Source organism: Melospiza melodia, chromosome 3 (assembly GCF_035770615.1).
Source record: "Melospiza melodia melodia isolate bMelMel2 chromosome 3, bMelMel2.pri, whole genome shotgun sequence".
Lineage (NCBI taxonomy): Eukaryota > Metazoa > Chordata > Aves > Passeriformes > Passerellidae > Melospiza > Melospiza melodia.
Window position 1 is genome coordinate 73,112,586 of NC_086196.1, and position 22,186 is coordinate 73,134,771.

The following is a 22,186-nucleotide window of genomic DNA, read 5'->3' on the forward strand; positions in this document are numbered from 1 at the left end:
ATTTTGGCATATTGCCTATTGCTGACCTACTGACAGTATTATGGATGCCTGACTAGACTATCCAGTTTTGGTGGGAGCTTGGAGCTCTGAATCTTCATGGATCTGGAGTTCTGTCAGTTCAGTAACCTTTAAGTGAAATTGTGAAAAATGCTTTCCTCCCCCATATAGGAATTACTGCGAGAAATGCTGAGGAGCACAGAGCTCCTCCCCACGTAAGGCCACAGAAGTGAACTGTCTTCCTTTGCACAGCCTGCAGCAATTTTAGCGTTCATGATAAAATCCCAACCAGAGCCCACACTGTGCTCTCTACATGGCAAGTCATTGCAGAGAAACAACACTTGAAATCCTTTCCATCACCGCCTCACATACATAAGCTAGTGTTTTGCAGGATCTTAAAGGAAAAACCTAATCGTTTCCACTGCAATTATCACCAGAAGCCTTCAGATGGTCAGTGTGGGATGCAAGAGCAAATCTCTTGCCCAGCAGCTGTAACACTTGGCCAGATTCTGCAGAGATTACAGCAATCCAGTGCCCGGCAGGGCAGCTTGGTCCTACTCCCTGCCCCTGCCCTTTCCAGATATACACATGACTACCACACCTATCATGCTTTTTAACATCTTCACCTCTTTGCAAGGGAGCCAGAGTGGCTTATATCTCATTTAAAGAAGCCTCCTCAACCTGCCTCCCAGAGACTAGTGATTCCCACCACAGACAGAGAGCAGAAAGCAACTATAAAATGTTAATTTCTGTGTAAAGACTGAAAACAATTTGCAAAGCCTGAATTCTTTTAAAAAATTATCACTGATTCAAAAGAAAGACATCTTTTCATCATCTTTCACAGACTTTAAAACCAGGAAGGATCACTGAACATGTCTGACTCCTAGTAAAACACAGGTCAATGATTTCATCCAGTGAAGCCTGTGTCCTGCCCATGCATACAAAATGAGCCTCCCAATTAGCACTGGTTAGAGCCTTCCAGTGCAGTATCAGGAAATGCTATTTCATTGGAAGTGAAATGTGTCAGCTCCAATTACCATTTCATTTTGAAAGAAAGTATCAGTCTACAGATTTCCAGGACAGGCCAAATGTAAAATTTTCCTTTTCCCTTTTGTGATGGCTTTTTGTGTAATTTCTTGGAGAAATATAGAAGCATCAAAAATAAAATATTTTGATGAATATTCAGCTTTCACATGAAAATTAAATAAGTATGTTTACTCTTCTCTTCAGAAAAAATGGAAAACCTCCATTTTTTCTCCAAAACCACTAGCCCTTACAAATCATTCTCATAGTGGCGTCAACAAACCAAATACAAGATCATATACAGACAGTAATGAAATTAGCAGATACATGGCAACATTCACACTCCCTGTTATGCAGTAACACCATGTTTACACCCACATGAGTGAAGGCACTAAGGACAAAAACCATTTATGAGTCCCTCAAAATCTCTTTGAAAGAAACCCTTTGAAAGCAACCCTAAAACACATGTGTGATGTTCAGCCAGAAAACATTTTCTTCCCTGTATTCATATTGATGGGAAAGAAATGTCATTCTCAAGACATAAAAAAGACTACTTAATCATTGAAAGTTCTAATGAATTTTGACACCCTATGTCACAAGGCCTTGCTTACAGACATCAAATTATCTAATTATTGAAAACTTCTTTAATACAAGTTGCTTTGAGGCTTTCCTAGAGTGTTCAGAGTTTCCTTCTAAAGAAATTCCAAATTATAACACAGCTGACTAAATGAACCTACATGTGCTAACCTGGCTTTTGGCTGTCTTGGACAATCATAAGAAAACTTCACAGTGCAGTGCATTTTCAGGCATAATACCTAACAAAGATTTTTCTCCTTTGTCCATTTTCTTATTTTCCAACTTGCAGTTTATATCACTACAATTTTCCTCACAGAAACTTCAAAGAATTTTAAACTAAAGAGGGATTTTGAGAGGGGAAATTACTATGCTTCTGTGTTCTTCCCTACCCCTCAAATAAAAAATGTAAATAACCAAAAATCAAAACAAACCCAAAAAATCTTAGACATTAGGATCAGAGAAGAAGGGTGGGGGGAAGTGTACAACGTTGAACTCGGTTCCAATTTTGAAACCAAAACTGTGCATTAGGTGTCAATTTTAACACTTTTCTGCTGTGTATCAATTCAAAGTTCTCATCTTGTCACTTTCAGCCCTAGTGAGCCTGTTGCTGCAGGAACTCCACCAAGCTTTTCTTCCTGAATAGTAACTTTCTAGGAAGCTGAGTGAAAGCATCAGGAGGAGGCTCTCCAACGGTGACACCACACTGGGGCAAGTGCTGCTGATGATCCCAAGGACAAAGCACATGGAGCACTGAAAGGACTTGAGCATTGTTGAGTGCACTCAGCTTTGAAACACACTCTCTCTTGGTATGAGCCCAAATTTCCATCACTACAGTATCCTTCAATATTTAGGTATTTCAGGTGTTTGGTACCATATCAGGAGACAGGATAATCTGAACAATCAGCAATGTATTCCTCAGATGGGTGAAGCAACTTGTAGGGCATGCAGGGTCCTGGTGAAACAGACCACATCAAGACTGATCTCCAACCCTGCATAATGAAGCCGAACCAGTTCTGTGGGCACCTATCTATGGTGCAGGCACTGCCTGGAAGCTATTGTCTACCACCCCATGGAGATATCAGTGCACTGGATGCCTTTTAGACACCCTGAAAGTCTCAGCATGGAAGAGGTAAGTTTACAGACAGAAATGAAAGCCCAAAGCTTCTTCGTCTGAAAGAGTAGTTATCTGTCTGACTTGAGAACTTACGCTGTTACTTATTACTAGAGTATCTGAGAACATTCCAGTTTAAATCAGTGGGAATAGAAAAATCTCTGGTGGTTGTACTTTTTGAAGTTCCATATTAAAAAGCTGAACAAACACATACCTTACGTCCATAAAGATTTTTTATTTCATCTGAGAGCAGGCAATTGTGCTTTGTTAAAGTTTGCAAGGACATTAAGGTCACACAGGTCAAAACCTGTGCTTGTATTAAGCTGAAGTAGTAATGATATCAATTAATTTGACAGTACAGGGAATGAGCCACAGAGGGCCTACAAATGCACAATGCATCAGTTTTAAACATTCATTTCTGTCACATTTGCAGCTGCCAGACATGCACTAATTCACCATGAGGTTGCAAGGAAGTAGGGCAGAAAGTCCTTACAAATGGTTATGAGAGCAATAGAAAAGGGCAAACAATGAACTGTGTCAGAAAAGCAGCATTACCACATCTGAACTCAGCAGTAACCACTGAAAACCACCCTCGGCTGCCAGTGGCCATTAACCTAGAAAAGCAGGGAATTATAAAAAGGGGGTAGGCTGACACCTTCACCTGGAATGGAAGCCCCTGCATTTTGTTTGAGAGTCTCTCTAGATTTCAGATACCTACATCCTAATTTCCAATCCAGCTACAAAGAGATCTCTAAGCATCTCTGATACAGAGAGCTTAGAAATTTAGCAGCTCATACCCTACTGCACCAAACACAGCTGTTATCAGCACCAAATACAGCTCTTATCAACATCAAGAGTCAAACCATTTGTTGTCCCATACTCCACCCTAATTAAGCTTGTCCACCGAAGGGGAGTGACAGCAGAAGGACAACTGTGGCAGAGGTAAGCATCAAACTGAAGATGGCAAGCACCATGAGGAGACATAAGCACAGTTTTCAGTGATCCTTCAGGCATTTTGCAGGGGTATGCTTTACTGTGGGGGTCCTTGGAAACTCAAGAGTGGAATGTCACAATTTTCTCTCCTGCTTGAGCTTCCCTGTGACTTGCTTAGATGCAGAAACACCTCCTATCCAGGAAAACCTGTTGCAAGCAGGGCAAAATGGGTCATTTTGTTAAACTAAATGTTTTCTGCTTTCATAGCCACCATGGCAAAAGCAGTGAGAGACAGGCATGACAGAAGGACTTGTTGAAATCAATGCAAAGATCCAAGCCAGTCCTCAATGAGGCCCAACAGAGACATTAAAATTAAGATGTAATAAAGTGTACAGATTCTCCTTAAACCAGCCCCACCTGGCTGAGGTTGAGATGCTGTGGGTGATCAGGTGAGGAAGCTTACGTCATCCTTACATCTGACTGACATATTAAACATTTCTGATAATTGACTCAAGCCTTTTTACATGGAATCACTGAGCAACTTCCTTCTAACAGCTGTACTACTACACTTACACCCCACTAACATGGGTAGTGAAGGAATAATCTGACACACCAACTCTCCTGGAGTCACTTAGAAACAGAATGAGAGTGTTGGCTCAGCCTTGTTGGAATAAATACGTATTAACTTTTTTGGTGAGTATTACTGTCATCAGTGATTAATTGGAATAATGAGCCATGACTGTGAGCTAGCAGAGGTTCCTAAAGATGAAAGGTATATCATACCACAGAGAGAAAACCACTAGCCCTCACAGAAGACATTCACTGTTTCTAGGGAAAATAGAAGTCATACAATTTGAGGCATACAGTAGACATTTTCCCCTCCCATAACATAGTTTTGGAGTACTGAAAAGTGGCATTTTACCCAGAGATTATGAAATGTTCAGTTCTGACACAGTGGAGATCATTTCCAGCAGCCTTTATCTGGTATTGCATTAATCATGATATAGGGACGTAATGGCATTTAAACATTATCTGTGGGGTACATGAACAGAAATTTAGCCATACTCACATACTCACACAGATGAGAGCACGTAGAAGAATGACTCCTTTTTTGCAATCCCGTGGCTCTGTTTGCTCCTGTCCAAAGGGAAAAAAACAGGAGCACATGCCTGCTGCACAAGTTTCTCTCTGGGTTCTGTTCTTCATTTGTGACATTATATTCATACTTAATTGTTACAACCAAAAGAATAAATAAAACATCTAAAATATACATGAACCATCTTGTTCCCCAGCAGCATGTGATGTTCAAATACATACAGAAACACAGACATCAAACTCATGGCTTTCCTTTACAGCAGGGATGCATAATTCCTCTAAGGCCCAACTATAAAATTCCCTCCCTTCCCTGAACCCTGGTGAATTCCTGTGTTTTATAAGGGAATGATGTCTTTTGTGGAAGAAAATATTTCCTCCTGCTGCTTCTACATTTGCAGCTTTCAAATATCTCAGTTTTTGAGGAGGAAAGATAAATAAGAGCAATAAATAAGCATGCAATTTATTTTCCTTAGCTAGACAGAAAGTGTGGTCTGAATGAAAGATTAGGGTTCCAGATGCTCTTCAAAATCATCAGTCACTGTTTTCAATGGATGTGCAGCTCTTTTTAAAAAGGGACTGTTTCCACAGAGTCCTTTAGCTGAGGGCCAAACTTTGAAAGCTTAACCTTAAATGTGAGCATCTTCTCAAAACTTCCCCTTAGCCTTTACAGTGGGTTTGACACTCTTTGTCCCCCTCATCTGCCCTCTTTGCTGACTTCTGCTGCTGGGTGTAGCTTAGATTTTCAGCAACACCTGGTGCAGAGAGAACACACAGTCTGCTGGCACTTCTAAGGGAAGGCTTGCAAAGGCAACGTGTCCCAGTCACTCCCCATGAATGTTGATAGTAGCTATACATCAACCCACACCTTTCTGTTACTTGCAGTATTATCTGCAAGAATATCGATTAAAATTGCTGAGTTTTGTGCCAGCAGTCCAAGCCTGGGAGGAAGACCCTGAGAGCTTCCAAAGATAAAGAAATCTTGAACACTGGTGCTACCTACCTTCTCTTTATCTAATTATATCAAGAAAGGTTTCATAAAAAGAACCTGACTCACTTCTCACATTAAAGTTAGGGCACCTTAAAGCAGTTAAGGCTTTGAGATGTCTCTGTAATCATAAGAAGAAAATCTGCTTTGATAGATTAATTATATTTTTCTGTCTCATAAACAATTTGCTTGCATAAATTAATCAAGATGAGGTTTTTTCTTAAATATTTTATAGCATGTTAGCATCCTGGGAATTAGAAAGATCTGCTGGGTAGGCACCCACATTTGTGAACCAAATAGAGCAAGACTGAGCACATCCTTCTTAAGGACCTCTCTTTTAGTCACTCACCTCCTGTAGCAACCCATGGAGATCAGATGTTGGGGCAGTGTGGGGAAACAGTGACAACTGAGCCTCTCTTCAGAGAACAGTAGATATCACTCAAATGTTTTGCTAGCGTTAAGCCCAAGGAGGCCCTACAGTCTCAGCTGAATCAGAAGGCTGGTCCCTTGCAAAGGCTCTTTACCAGCATGTTCTACTAAAATGTAAACTTCTGAGCTGCTGATTTTAACAACAGCAAAATCTTAAAGTCTGTCCTTAACTATCAAGACAACCTTATCTTCATGATGTCTGGGTCTTGGAAAGACATAAACTGACTTGAATTTACTGTGTGCTGTTCCAGCACTGCTGAATGTGTGAGTTCTGACTCAGGAGAACATTTTCATTTGAGCCATGCACAGGGGCTCTCTATGAAATAAAACCCTGCAACTCCAAATAACTCTTTGTTAACTTCAAAGCCCTGGCAAGAGCTTTGGAGCTCACAAGAGAAACTAAGAGCTGGCAGCTGGGACTATCAGGCTGACAAAGAAGCCTCCTGGCCACACTTACCATATAGACAAGAAAGGTCAGATCATTCTCCTATGGCATATGACACTGATACAATAGTCACGATGGGGTGACTATTGGGTTACATGGACTGGCATGACCCAACTCCTGTGTAGGAGAGTGAGAAGAGTTGCACACACCATACTCCTCTTTTGTAGACCCCGCAAAGTAAAGCCTGATTGATGGTGTGGCTTTCTAGTGACAGTGCACAGAAAATACCTCTGGCAATGCCCTTTTCTGAAAAGGTGAACACAGTCCTTCACCTTCCTGAGAGAGAAATCAACACCTTGGGGCCCTGGCTCAGCTAAACCAGCAGCTGGCAAAAGCCCCAGCAGAGGAGAAAAGCGACTGTGAGCTGCTACTCCAAGGCTGATGTCTTGGAGAGACATTTTGTGACAGAATGAGGACAACCAAAACGATTCTGCCTCATCCTTTGCCTTTGCCTGCCTTCTCCACTGATGTTCCACTCCATCCTGAACTCCTCCTCTCTGCAAGGAGGTGTGACTCGTCGCAATTACAGCTTCTGAAGGCAAGAATCATGTCTGATCTACATTTAAACAAAGGCAAGCACATTGCTCCCAGGCCCGGCAACATTAACCCTCTGCTAATGCAGTTCACTGGGAGAGTTTAGGTAAGAGTGGGATCCATAGGGAATGAGTCACATAGAGGTGAGGTGAGCCAGCAGACCTGTAACACCACCAGGCCTCCAGATCATCAGAGAGAAAAAATGTGAAGTACATATTGCAACATGTGGCTCTTGAAGACATGGAGTCACTGATAAACAATCCTCAAACACTGTTGTTCAAACAACACTTGAATCATTCTCTGACTCAGTGATCAATGAGCAACAGAAAGAACAACAGTTAGCTAAGAGAGCAGAAAATGGTAAAGCAGTGAGCCAAGTGTGGCATTCCCAGCTTAGCCTTTAATGAGCTAGGTCAGAAAATTACTGAAAAAGTCACTGTTTGGAATAAATCTCCTACAAAGCTATAATAGTGGAGCTTACATTAGAAAATGTTCATCAGCTGCTTTGCAGTCAATGGCAATTCCTGAAGTGGGATAGCAAGTTTCTCCTAATCTTCATGTGTTTCTCTGATGCTTTTCTATTTTCTTGCTCTTGACTAAAGAACACTGAAAATCTCTCTCAAAATAGCTGTCAGGATCAGATTACATCTACTCCAAAAGCAGGAAAATATTAAGACAATTAGGAGAAAAAAACTTAGTTAAATGTTTCATTTAGGGCTTAAGTGTTTCATTTAGGGCTTTGCTTGACAAACTCTTTCTTCAATGAATTAAAAGTTAAATAAAAAGAAGTTGCTGTCCCATGGAGAAATCCACACAACTGTTTGCTCCGAGCAGTGGCTTCCCATTTGCCTGACAGAAAAATGAAAGCTTTTCAGTAAATGACTAAACAGATATATATGTCCATGACAAGAATTACCCATTTCTGTAGTTGCACAAAATGATCAAGGCATGACCATACAGTTTTTTCATTTTACAGAAGTTAAATGTTAACTTCTTAGTTAAATGTTAACTTCTTAGTTAAATTCTTTCACCACAGGCAAGCAAGTCAGCAAAGATCTTAATTATAAAAAGCCCAACATAAGCACCCATCCCTTGCCAACCAAACCCAGCAAAAGTTTAAACAACCCTCCTGAGGGATTTAGGTATTTCTCTCTTGAGCAATAAAAACTGCTGATCTTTGGAAACACTGAATAGAGCCACTCCCATTTACATCTTAAGATGTTACAAGGACTAAAACCAACTTGTGTGATTAAAGGGGCTGCAAGGCCATGTTTTGTACATTTGGCCAAAGTAGCACCAGAAGTCAGGGGCAAAGCAGGAATTTAACCTCTAAGCACCTGTCCAGCACTCTAATCCCCTGACAACGTCCCCTCCATGATGAAACCAGGGTGGAAGTCCAGAAGATACATGAGGGAGTAGTGTTGTCCAGGTGAGCTGAGATGTGCCCAGAGCCACTGCTAACATGTGGCCCACGGTGATGTGGAGGACAGCGTGCTCACACCTGGAGTCCTTCCCAACAGGCACCTGCAGGGAGCATGAGGTACTAAACAAGGCCTTCACTCAGGCAGTCCAAGGAAATAACAAACTCCATTTTATTTGCCCTGGCGCTATGGTGAACTGATAGAGAAGCTTATCTCTCCTCACAAGACCAGCCTGATGAAAAGAAACAGAGTGCCTGCAAAAAGGTGCCACTCTTTCAGAAAAGGCATTGTGCTACATTTACTTTGGACAGGGACAGTGAAGAAGAAATCAGGAGCATCTGAGGCTTTAAAAACCACACAGGTTGACAAGACTTGGCGAGTGGTTCTGGGTGGTGAATCCCCAGGCCAAGGTTCAGGAGAGGGTGGTCTCCCAGCTGCAGCAGCAGCCTCACAGTTGGGTAGTCACTCAATCTCCCTGAGGTAAGAGGAGTGGAAGGGGAACTCATTTCCCCTCTCTCACCTTCCCCCAAGCTACCACCAGAGCTGAGGTGAGGATAAGCTAATGAACACACAGAGGGTACTTCAGTCCTGCAAGGTTAAGCTCCAGAAAAGTCCTGCAGACACAAGAGAAGCAGGATGCCAGCTCAGCTGCCAGAACTGAGCATGCATCCAGACCCCAGCAAGAGCTCCTCATGGCTTTTAAAGGACCTGCTCTCTTAGGGCTGATTTGTTTATTCCCAACCCAATATGTTATCTTTACATCGCAAAGTTTATTTCTGAACATGTCAACACACTTTTGAAAAGGTCAGACATATGAGGGCACACACCCGTGGTGATGCACAGGGAGGCACAGACACAGCTGCATTCCCAGAAATCACGATTTGAAGGGTTTTCACAGCAAAGTCTGACACAGCAGCTGGGTTGGCAGACACACGTAGGCAAGCCACCAGCCTCCCCCTTTTGTTATCACTCCCATTTCATTTCTGTGCTTTGCATGAAAATCTGAGGGTTGCTTCTAAGTATAGATTTTGCTGGCTTTGTTTGAAAGCTTGCCACAGCTCTCAGACATAACACCAGCAGGGTGCTAGCTGAACTCGCTATATTTATCAATGTATTTCACAAAGGAAAAACTTAAGTGGTTTTGAGAAGTTGAGGTCTTTTCTCCGTTTCTTTTTCTTGCAGCAGACAGCTTAGTTGTCACCCTGACAAGTAAGATATTCTTAAAAGAGGAGACCCAGGATCTATTTACAGGCAACAATGCTTTGGATAAGCGGCTCATGTTTAAATGAGACTTGAGAAACATGGTTATTCAGTTTTGTCTCTCCGTTTTTTTATTTTTAAATAAATAAAGAAGAAATTCCTTTGGTTCCTCTCATCCCTCAGCCGGCAGCTCACAGGTTATCCATGGACTGCAACTCCCCAGCAAAGCCAGCTGATGGCTGGGGATTGCTGCCTGCTTGCACCAGGAGCAGTCACAGTGCCTAACCCACACCTTTAAACAAGGGACTGCAAGTAGGGCTGTTTAAAACAGCAAGTCAGTGAAAACAGCCTTTAAAACAATAAAACAAGTGGTACCCTTTTCCAGATGGCAAACATACCCCAGGGAGGCCACAGGTCCCACTGGGCACCTGGAGGTGAGCCACAGCCCTGTGCCTGCTCCTCGCCTCACAAGCCCCTGCATGACAGGGGACATTTCTTTTCCAGAGCTTGGTTCGCACCTTCCCAGCCTGACTGAGGAACACAGTGTGGGGGGCAACAGAGGGATTCCCAGTGCCACCATTTCCCCCATTAATGCACAGTTCTGCTGCACCTTAAGTCTCTGGGGGAGCAGGAGCTGGACAGGCTGAAGAGGAGCAGCATTGGTATAGCTCTGCTTGGGCCTTTAGGCACAGAAGGACAATGTTGGCCCCCACCCCAGAAAACCAGGGCCAGGCAAATTTAACATCCCAGGTCTTCCCTACCACACCTCTACTTGGCAGCCATGTCCTACCAGGAGGGAAGAGCTGGAATCGACAGGAAAAGCTCTCTCTGGGAGAGGTGACAGATAAGAGAGTGCTGAAATGCAGGCATTCAGCTTGTCTGGTACATCAGCATGTCAAGGTTACAGCGCTGATGAAATGTCTGCAAAGGAGCTGGTGAGAGGAGCTGCGCTTGGCACTGGAGCACTGGTGCGTTATCCGGAGCTCCCAAATGCTTCCTGGCAAGGGACAACTGAGGGTGTCCATGCTTGCTGCCCAGAGTGTGTGGGACACCCCCTGGGCCTGTCACTGAGCGCCCCCATGAGCTGCTCTGCCTCAAGCAACCACCCTCAGCACTGCTTACTTGTCTCCAGGTATTTTGATGAATGCTTAACATTAGATCCAGCAACTGTCCAAGGAAATAAATCCCAATTACCCAAAAGCAACAAATTACAAGCATAAGCAGCCTTGGAATGTGTCATCAGCCTTGGAATTTCTTTGTTCCATGTGATAACAAAATTGACCCCATCCATTGAAAGGAACAATGAAGAAACACTAGAAAGTTAGGGTATTTTTTTCACAACAATTTTTTTCACTATTTGCTCCATAGGAAATTATTCAAATATTTGATAAATCACAGACTAACCACTGAACCATCTGTGGAAAATTTTAAAGATATACCCATGAAAACATTCACGGTTGTTCAGAAACATATCATTCACAATTTCAAACCATTTACAAGCTGTACATAGAGTAATTAACTTGGCAGGAGAGCAGGGTCTGGATGACACACAGCACTGTGTGGGCAGGAAAATATTCCACAGCTCTTCATCTTGAGGTTGATGTTGGTGCATTAACTGATATTTTTTCTACTTGCCACCTCGCACTCATGAGGGCAGGCTGCGCTGGCCCACCTGGGCGCCCCTGCCATCCCAGCCACACCACCAGTAATGAATGATGCCTGGGGAAAAGCACATGCTGGGACACAAGATGCTTCACAAATGCCAGGCACTTGGCCTGATGGTTACTGAGCTTGTGCTCTGTCCGAGGATGGAGAAGGGGTCCATGGCGAGACGCGTGATAGCAACTGCAAGATTATAAACTGGTCCCAAATCAGTCAGTCACATCATATGCCTCTAAATCATTCCTTTAAGTTGCAACACGTAGTTAGAAAATCCCAAGGAAGATGCCATGTCTTAGGCATGATGAATTTCCACTTGAAATCAAAGTTGACAAACTCATTAAAAATACCTACATGCATTTCTTTACACACAACTAAAATCACTCTTGACTTCAATGCAACTATTCACCTGTCATAAAATCATTTGAGAGGCCACAGATTTTTTTTTTTTGCTGAAAGTTATTTAACTATCATTGTGTTCCACCTCTAAAAATTAGGAAAAAAAAAATTCTGTATAATTTTATCCCCCTAGAGTATAGGCATTTGATAAATACATATTGTCTTTCTGTGGTCAATGACAGCTCACCCCCTTCTACAGTAATCCCTATTCCCCAGCCCTCTGTTTCTAAGTATAGAATGTTTAAAGAGTGAGACTCGATGTTTGCAATCATTTCAGACTTATCTTTGGCAAAAAAGAAATTGAGTCCAGTATAATACCCAAAAGGAATAGATCTGCCCTTCCAAAATCCACATTCACCCTGGCTGTTGTACTAAGAAATTCAGGTCCAAATCACATGGCACCTATCATAAAAACTGCAATTTAACCTTGAGTTCACTCTCAATTTATCTTTTAAAATATACTCTAGAATTAGTATCAGAAGTGTTTTTACACCAAAAAGAAACAGAAGTAACCATAAGGTAAATTTTTCTTCTCCACAATTAGAAAATCTGGAAACTGCAGTGTTCTAAGATCTGAGGGCGTATGAGGAAGGCTGAATAGAGATCCAGCTATACAGATCTAGCTATAGAATCTAGCTATTTGTATCTGTCTTCATATAAATCCCTCTCTACTACTGCTCAGCTGCATGTCTACACAGACATCATTTCACTTTTGGGGTCTCTCTCTGACCAAACAAAGCTTGCTTACAACCAAATTGATATTTTATGGTATTAATTCAGCAGCATATCTGAGACTGCTTAAAAGGCACTATAAATGCTGAGAGCCCCTGCCCAAAAGAGCTCTCTACATCCTTCCCTTGGAGACAATGAGGAGGTGGGGAAAACAAAAGGGGCATGGGAGGGATGGATGAAACCAGAATAAAATTACAAAGCTGCAGCGAATGTTACAGAGCATAATTAAAATTAAATTATGAACTCAGCCTCAGAGGGTGTCATTAAGCTCCACCTAGTTTAATGGATACAGTTGTTTCCATAACAACAAATTATTTTCAATAAAAACTTAAAACCCCAAACTCAATAAACCCAGGCAAAGATGGGACACGCACAAAATGGGATGGGACTATAAAGTTTTATCACTGCTTGTCTGGTATAATCTGCACCATTCACCTGTGCTTCTGCCACTCCTATTTATTATGCTAATGGCTGTAGAATTTTGCAGCCTCCTCACACTTCAGCAAATCCTCTATTGATTTGTCCCTTGAAAACACACCAAGGCGAAATGTGAAAGTGCTAAATCACAGAGGCACAGCCTCTCCCCTCACAAGATAGAACCACATGGAGGAGCGACCTTAAGCTAAGTAGGACTGTGGGATGTGCCTCCTTTTTCAGGTCACTTTGTCCTGGTTCAGTGTTTGCACTTGTTGGTCTTGGTCCAACAGAACAGTCACCAGCAGGGAGCTCATCAGCTTGGTGGGTGATGCTAAGTAAGATGCTGTCACTTGTGAAGTTTGCTGCAAGCATTGGAGCACCAGAGCCAGGAAGGTCCAGGACACCCATTTCTGTGCTTGCAGCAGCACAAACAGCAGATTCACCACAGGGTATTGGCAATTCAGCCTGCTGAGCATCATCAGCATTCACATCACATCACATCACAGCATTCACCTTCTTGGTGGGAAGGAGGGGACTGCAGTGGCATATCAAGCATGTCCTACACATCACGTAAGGTGCACAAAACCTCCACAAGATGTGCAAAAGTCAATCACTCCCGCAATGCTTTGCCTCAGCAAGAATTGGTTTGCTCACTTTTAAACATGAGAGCTTCAGGAAATTTTGAGCTTAAATTTGTCAGATTGCTCTGAAAGCTGCCTTCAGTTTTAGTGCTCACAACACTTGGGATAAATCCACTGACTCTTGGGTTTACCAAAGAAAAGACTCAGAATTTAATTCCCAGATTTTTTGCAAAGCACAGCTCTTAGAATAGCCGAGTAATAGGACTTCCACCACTACAGCCCAAGGCCATGCCACCTTTATCCTCAGCAGTCCCAACAGGGTGGGTCTTCAAGCCACACTGATGACCTAAGTTCATTTAAAACCTATTTAGATCCAGCATTCTCATTTCAGAACATGTTAGAGCTGGAGCCAGGACAGTACTGAAGACTCATTGCCCATAGCAAAGGTATTGTGATGGAATTTAAATGTATTCAGTGCTTGGTAGGATCAGCTCTCGGTGAATTGGTGTTGCAGGCAAGAAAAATTATAAACTCTACATGGGCAAATGGCTCAGAGCCTAGAATGAGTCTGGAGAAGTGGAACATAACTAGTTAGGCTGCTAAAGTATTCCCTGTTACACTTTTGGCTTCTGTAACTATTTCTCACAAACACAATCTCTTAGAACACCCCCAAAAAGCAATTTGTCCACAGCCTTGCTGCTGTGAAGCAAGCTAGGACGCACATCCTAGGTGTTAAAAACACTTACAACATGGGCATGAGCCTTTGCCTTGTAGTTCCCTCAGCATTCAGTGCTGCTTCTGGATGCAGTCAGCTCACAAATGTGCTGCAAGGCCTTAAAGTCCTCCCAAGATCTCCCAGAGTCATCTGCTGGAAAAGCTGATGCATTTCTTCTGAGCTCATGCAGACAAGCACTCCACATGACCTAAATTTGAGCTCCAAATACAATTAGAGTCAAACAAATAATGGATAATTTGAAAAAACTAAAAAAAAAAACTCCTGAAAACTGACAAAAAAAAAAAAAAAAAAAAAAAGAAACAAACATGAAAACTCAGTCAGATTTTTCTTTCTATTTAAAATATCTGGTCTGATGAGACTTTAGTCTGTGTTCAGGTTATGGAAGCCCATTGTTTATTTATCAAGTTGAGGATGGCAGGGAGCAATGCTCATTTTATAAAAATGACCCTGGTCTCTGCTGATACTGTTCTGTGATTATGCACATGGGAAATGATAGTTGTATGTCCCACTTTTCTTAGACAGAAAAACCACTATGGACTTCAGGAAGGAAATGTAATTTTTTTAATAACCTGATTTAATAGATAAATGTTGCTTGAGAACCTCATTTAAAAAATAGAAAACAGCAGCAGGTCGAAGAAGCCATCTGCAAAATAAATATAACAGGTCAGTCCTTCAAATGCCATAAAATAGATGCAACTTCTGTAATTTCAGAAGACCAACCCCGCATTTGCAAGAGCCCCAGGGCAGAGTCCTGCCTGCCTCTGCGTGATCCATACAAGCTTCCTGCTGATTTTCCTGTGACTGCAAAATACCAAGCCACGTGGAAGCTGGGCCTTCTGTATTTGCCTAGAAGGGAGAGTAGTTCTAGTAAACCTGCCTAGTGAGCAACAGCTGCTGGATTGTGATCATCCAACCATCAGCCAGAGATAAATCTGTTACTCTCTGAAGCATGGGACAAACTTGCCCTGCTTTTTGGGAGGATAAAAGGAGTTTCCCTTTCACCAGACAAAGCTGTCACCTAACACAATCTGTGTGCTGTTCAGCCCCTTGTCAGAACTGGCCACCATTGGGTGCTGAGATACACTGAGCCCATGAGCAGCTCAAATGGGGCTTCTCTTCATCTCAGGAGCACTGGGGACTGTGCTGGAGCTGCAATGAAGAGACCTGGGAGGCCTGAGAGCAGACTTTGCCAGAAAGGCTAGGACAGGGGAACTGATGAATCACTTGGTCTTTTCAGTGTCCCTCATCACAGTATCACCAGTCAGAAACAGCTCTCCTGCTGCCAGTGTAGCTGTAGAAACGCCCTCACTGCCCCTCATACCCTTCACCAGTTCTAACTCCAGACAAGGCTGGGCCTGCTTGTTCTCATCCCAGCAATCCCAGGAGATATTTTTATATGCTTCTACATTTCTGCTCAATGTCCTGTCTGCTTTTCCAACTCCTCCTAGTGCTGTTTTGTTCACTAAATTGAGTTGGGGGTTCTCTGTTCAGCCAAGGTGACCTGCCACACCAACTCATCTTCTTGCACATAAAGCGACCGACCATGTATCCCATGACAGCCCAAAATAGACTGCCTTACTGTGGTTTTCTTGGGATTGCTTTTCCACTGGTTTAAAGCAGTGTGTCTGTGTGAAGGAGCAATCACTGGTTTTGTTTGTTCCCACAAGAGAAAGGCTGTCTGTCCAGGCAGGGAGAGTTCAAGCTTCTCTATGAACTACTCTCCCCTAGAAACCATATCAGTGTAGCAGTCCCATGGACAGAATATAGCCCCAGCTTTGAGACCCCTCCATCCCTAGGTGGGGAAAAAGCTCTCTCTCCTTCCTTGCCAGTAAAATCCTCCCTTAATTCATTTACAGGAAAGGCAGCACAGTTATATTCTATCAAATCACAGAGTACCAGGCTGGAAGGGGACCTCAATGATCATCTGGTGCAACCTCTCCTGACAAAAGCAAGACGGTCTAGACAAGATGGTCCAGCACCCTGTCCAGCTGAATCTTACAAGTATCTGACTTTGGGGAATCCACCACTTCCCTGGGGAGGTTTTTCTAAAGGCTGATTGCTCTCACTGTGAAAAATTTTCTCCTTGTGTCTAAGTGGAATCTCTCCAGGAGTAACTTGTACCCATTACCCCTCATGTTTTCTATGTGGCCCCCTAAAAGAAGTGAGTCTCCATATTGCTTGTAGCCACTCTTTAAATACTGGAACAACAGAGCAACAGAGACACCTGTGAGTTGTCAGTGGGTTCCTTTGCCCCAGCTGAGCTGATGCATCACAGCATTTGTAACAAGCAAAAATGAAAATAGTTACAACTAAATCCTCTCTGATCCTATTCATTGTGCTTCTAAAAGTGCTTACAAATTAGGCCAAATACAGATGCCCGAGGTCAAACAAGTGGCCCTGGCTTGCTGCTGTACACAAGGCTTTGACATAAACCCCATGTAAAAGATCAACTGGGCAGAGCTGTGCCCTGTGCCGGCACTTGTGCAGTGCTGGTCAGCTGGCAGCAGCGGCCTGCAGCGCTGCTTTGCTGCCTCAGAGCCATCTGAGCTGCTATCTCAGCTCTGCTGGCTGCAGTCAGGGCTTCAGCTGTGGCTGCTTCCACAAAAACACTTCACAGCACAGTCTCCTCTCTCTACAAGGAGTGAGCTGACCTGCAAGGAAGGGAACAGCTATCAGCTGGTTTTATCTTGACCTGGTCTGATCTCATCAGAACCATGAGGATAATTTAGAAAGAAGTATGTATCAGCAGGCCTAGAAGATGGAATATATGTAGTCAAGGATGCAGGAAGACTATGAAGTGGGATTTTTCTTTAGTCCCTCTGTATATGATCAATGTGAGTATTTTCCTAAGTGTTTTAAAAAGTGTATTTTACACATTTTTCCATATGGATAAATGATTAACACAGAACATTGCAACTGCATTAAGCTGTAAACAGAGCTTTAGCACAAACAATGGAAAATATAGTAGTCATAATTAAAAAATGAATATTTACCAGAAAAAGTACCATGCTATATATATGAAAAGACCACAATTACTTCCTGCTCTGAGTATAAATGGAAAATTTGGTGTCTCATATACCAATAGGCTGGTAACTGTTAGCAAATGCTGATTTTTCTATGGTATTCCAAACTGAATCTAAGCCTTTTTTGAAGTCCAGCCATTGCTATTTTCCAACCCACAACAGACTGCACTTCACTGGTGCATGAAACGATCCCTCTGCCATGCATAATAAATTGTGACACTCTTTGACAGAGAACAGAGAGGGTCACTGTGTGCAAGCACCACTGCCCTCTGATGAGTACAATCTGAACTGCTCCCAGAATCACCTCATCCACTCCTGCCCCACATTCGGCCAAATTCCTCCAGCCCAGGATGCTCTTGAGGCCATCAGAGTTGTGCTCTTTCCCATGTGTGCCATTGGCTTCCAAGCAGTCTCTATATGAGACAATTAGAGCTGCTTGGAAAAGTTGGGCTGGAAAGCTTTTTGTTGAAAAATGGAAATTGTTTCCCAATGAAATCTTTTCAACAAAATGTTCTATTTCCTTGTTAACTATAGAAGTGGTTGGAAATTTCCATTTAAAAATCTTTCCAATGGAAACCAGATTTCCCTTCCCCTCTACCCACTCCTTCCTATCCTGCATCACCTCCCCTTTCCAAGTAAAAAATATCAGTGGAGAATAAATATAATTCTTTAGTAAGGTCTTCTGAGGACTGCCAAATTTTTCAGTGGTTGTGAATTAATCTTTAAAATAGCCCTCTACATCCTAGAGCTTGATTGTTTCAGTTGTTTCCAGTTCCATTAGAAGACACCATGTTTGATTCATTGAGAAAGACAAAAAACATCCCACGTTATTTCCAAATCATTGCCATCCGAGTCCACTCCCAGTTCTAGTTACACACAAGTTTCTTTAAAGTTTTGCTTGCAAAGCAGTGCATCAGTTTCATGTCTCTATCCCATGTGAATTTGTCTTTATTATTTGTATTACTGTTATTTTGTTCTTAGATGTACTGATTTTTCACCAGTTACACTGCAACCCCCAACATCATTTCAGATGCAGATCTCCAAAACCACCCCACTAGCTTAATACTCCTTCAAATTGCAAGTTGTTATAAATATAAAGAGATTTGGCTTTATGCATTCATTTCTTTCCCAAATGCATTTTAGACTTTCCAATAAGCAAAAGGGCTGTGACATCTCTCTCTCCCTGAACACCCTAGTGAGCCATGTTAAAATTAATCACTTTTTAAGAGGTACATCCACACTCCCAAAGATAGGATCAAAACTGGATTTTTTTGTTGGCTCAATGGCAAATGCAGGACTGCTCTTATGAGGAGGGGAAGAAAGAGACACAGTTTTATACTTACTCAGAGGATATGAGAGGTGCCAAGAGCAACATAATAGGAATACAACACATTATACCACATATGGTCTCACTTATCTCTTATTCATGTAAGAATTCCACATCTTTTGCAAAGAACAAATAAGAATTTGAAAGCAAAGGAACATGTATTATACTTGAGGAACTGAAGACTTCACTGTGTTTAAGCAAGCCAGTGTTGAATATGGAAATCAGATCTGACACAACCTTCTAGCAGCAGTTATAAAAGGATTTAAATGCGAAACTTTCCTAATGGGCTTCTCTTATTGTTTCTGCTTCTATCACTCCCTTTATGCAGAGAATTTAATAGAGGTTGACACCTTCTCTGAGAATTTTTTGACCAATATGGGCAATACCACAAAGTAGACCCATGCTTAAAAAATAAACCAAAACTGCTTGATTGAAACATCTTCTTGAAAGTCTGTCAATTGCCTTCCAGGTTAGCACACCTATTTTCAATTCTGCAGGATCAAAAACTGCTAACAGCACATTCTATACATTTGCCAAATTGATCTTTAAAGGGAAAACTGTCTCAAGGAGAGACAGCAAAATCCAGATCCTGTGCCATTGCCATTCCCAATCACCAAGCATTCAAAATCTGACCTGCAGCCAATTTATCATGACTACACAGTACTGGCCACCACTCAACTCATGCAAGCCATCCATGTGCTAGCTTTAACTTGGAAGAAATAAAAAGCAACATGAGTAAAACCCTGGCAAGTTTGCACACTGAAGAATTTAGGCTTAATCCCTGTTCCTGTTTCTTTTCCACAGGCTCATGGCTGTGTTCAACTAAACCAGTCACAAAAACCAGATTTCTAATGTCCTTCAGGAATGGGCCTGCTGAGAACCTTCTCCCACTCCCTCATGAAGTTCTGGACATCCACAAATAGTTCCACTGAGCTCAAAAGCACTGATTTAAGACCAAGTTGCAATTCAAGATGAATGAGGGTGGTGGCCTCTAGCTCCATACAATCTTGGGAAGATCAATCCTCCCTTTGTCCCATGGAAGTCCAAAGCATTACTTTTGTCTTATTTGACCAACTTGCTTTCTCAAAGCTCTTTAAATATGGGAGACATCTTGTTTAGTGTCCTAGATTGCAAGGTAATTTCTGTATTCTATTTACCATCTGTTAGAGGTGGGGCAGTTATCTTCTGTTAATTGGGCAGTTTTCTTTATCTCTTCCACAAACCAATCTTCCCTCTGGGGACACATCTGCTGTTAATGGGCCATTGAGTGTCACTGCATGACTGATAAAAATTACATCATCCCATTGTGAGATGCTCCTCCCAGAGGGAGGAGCCAAGCATTCCTTAACAGGATATAATCTGAGATTCTGGGACAGCAGAACAGCCTTTCCACTGGATTCCCAGAGGAAGACCAGGCCCATCTACACTGCCACTGGATCTTCAGAGGAAGACTCCACCCTTCTACAGGATCCCTGCTTCAACAGAACCACACCTGACACTCCAGGAGGACTGCAGCCACAATTCCAGTTGGACTGCTACCAACACCCTGACCCACAGGGTGTCAGGTCATATTCTGACTCTGTCAGTCTTGTTTTGTATGACTGCATTGTTTATTTTATTTTTATTTTTCTTTCCTAATAAAGAACTGTTACTCCTATTCCCGTATCTTTGCCTGAAAGCCCCCCTTAATTTCAAAATTAAAACTATTCGGAAAGAGGGGGTTTACATTTTCCATTTCAGGGGAGGCTCCTGCCTTCCTTAGCAGACATCTGTCTTTTCAAACCAAGACATTTAGTTTCTGTGCTCACTTGGAGTTATCACTTTATCTAACAATTCTTCCGACTTAGATACTTAAGGAACCTAACACTTAAATTTAATGAAAATTTATTTGTTCATATGCGTGATCTTTTCACATATTTAAGACTTCTTTTCCTTGTGTTTTATTTCTTTTAAGTAATATATACAGAGAGTAAAAAGCTCAGTAATTTAGAAAAGAACTGGAAATAATGGGTGTTTGCAGTCTGCTACTGAAGAAATCAATTTCTAAATGTCCTGCTGTGACCCATTCCCTTTTAATAGAACAAGTTGCTTTTGGATGGGTGCCTAATACAAACATATTCCTGCACTGAATAAACAAATGAGTAGATAGTTGCTTTCAGATCTTCAATTCTTTATAATCCTAAAGGAATAAAGTGTGCAGAATGTGGTCCAAGAAATACAGGCTGCTCTGATCTTTAGAGCTCTAGTTAATAGAAGCTTATATGCATTCCCAGTTATAGTTATGTATTTGTCTTCTTGGCATTCATAACTGCTGTAATACTCAATATTGATCAACACAATAAAGCAATGAAAACTTTCCTTAATATCACTCCCACTTCTTCTTGTTTCATCTTTAGAAAAAATACAAGACAAATGAAGCAATTAATGTATTTAAAAATATACACATTTATGTTTTATTTAGTAAAGGGCTTTTATGCAATGTATGTAGTGGAGTTAATGAGCTCCTGTCTAGTTTTTGGAGCAGGTACAGCCTGCACGCCACACCACAGCAGAGGTGGACTGCACCACTCTGCCCAGCCTGGGCTTTCTTCTGAAGAAAATATGTCCCAGGACAGAGGAAAGACCAAAGCCTCTGGGACATTTAAAGAGTCCACAGAGACTGACTGTCTTGAACTGTTTGGATAATTTGAATAAAGGCAGAATAATCCTGTGGGGTTTTGTTTTTGCTTCACCGAAGTCAACTGTCAAGCTCTCACAGCTTCAGAGAAGTCACAATTTCACCCCTGAGCTGCTGGGAGGTGATGTGGCCCCAGGACATTGAGAACACCCAGCTCCTGGGTTGCAGACCCTGTTTCCAGCTCTTCCCAGTTTCATTACATTTGGCAAGTTTCCTAATGCTTCTACTTCTTCATTTTTAATTGGGATGGCAGTAATTAACTTTTATAAAATACTTTCAATCTGATGGATGGATAAAGTAATGGAGATCATGATGCTGTAACTCATCCTGAGCTTTGAAGCCCTTTGCTGTAGGCCTAACAAACAATCTAACCTGAAACATCTGCTTCTTACCTGATGCTACATCCACCAAGGGCCTTTGTTGGGAATTTTCATTTGAACTTGGCATGGGCTGAAATATTACAGAATGCCTGCATCTAACCAAAGACCCGCAAGACTTCTGATGATCTTCCAAGACCAAAAAGAGCTCTTTGGCTTTCTTTGATGGTTCCCAACATTGTAAGTGTAGTTTGCAATCTTTGAAAGACCTCTTCATCACTTTGAAAAAAATCCATTTCAGCAAAAGTGCTGTTAAAGCCTCTCCTGTCACCAGCAGAATTGCTTATGGGAAATATGGTGGCCATAAAACACCACTGAATTCCTCAGCATCATGTTTGGATGTTACATGCTCTCATGTAACTGTAACAGACAAGGACACTTAGAGGGCAAGGTCAGTGCAAAGAAAGGGAAGGCAATTGACACAATCGTTCCAAGGTGATATGGAAAACAAAATTTGCCAGGCCTGGGTAAATTGTGCTTGCCATGGAACCCTGCTTCTTGTGAGGAAA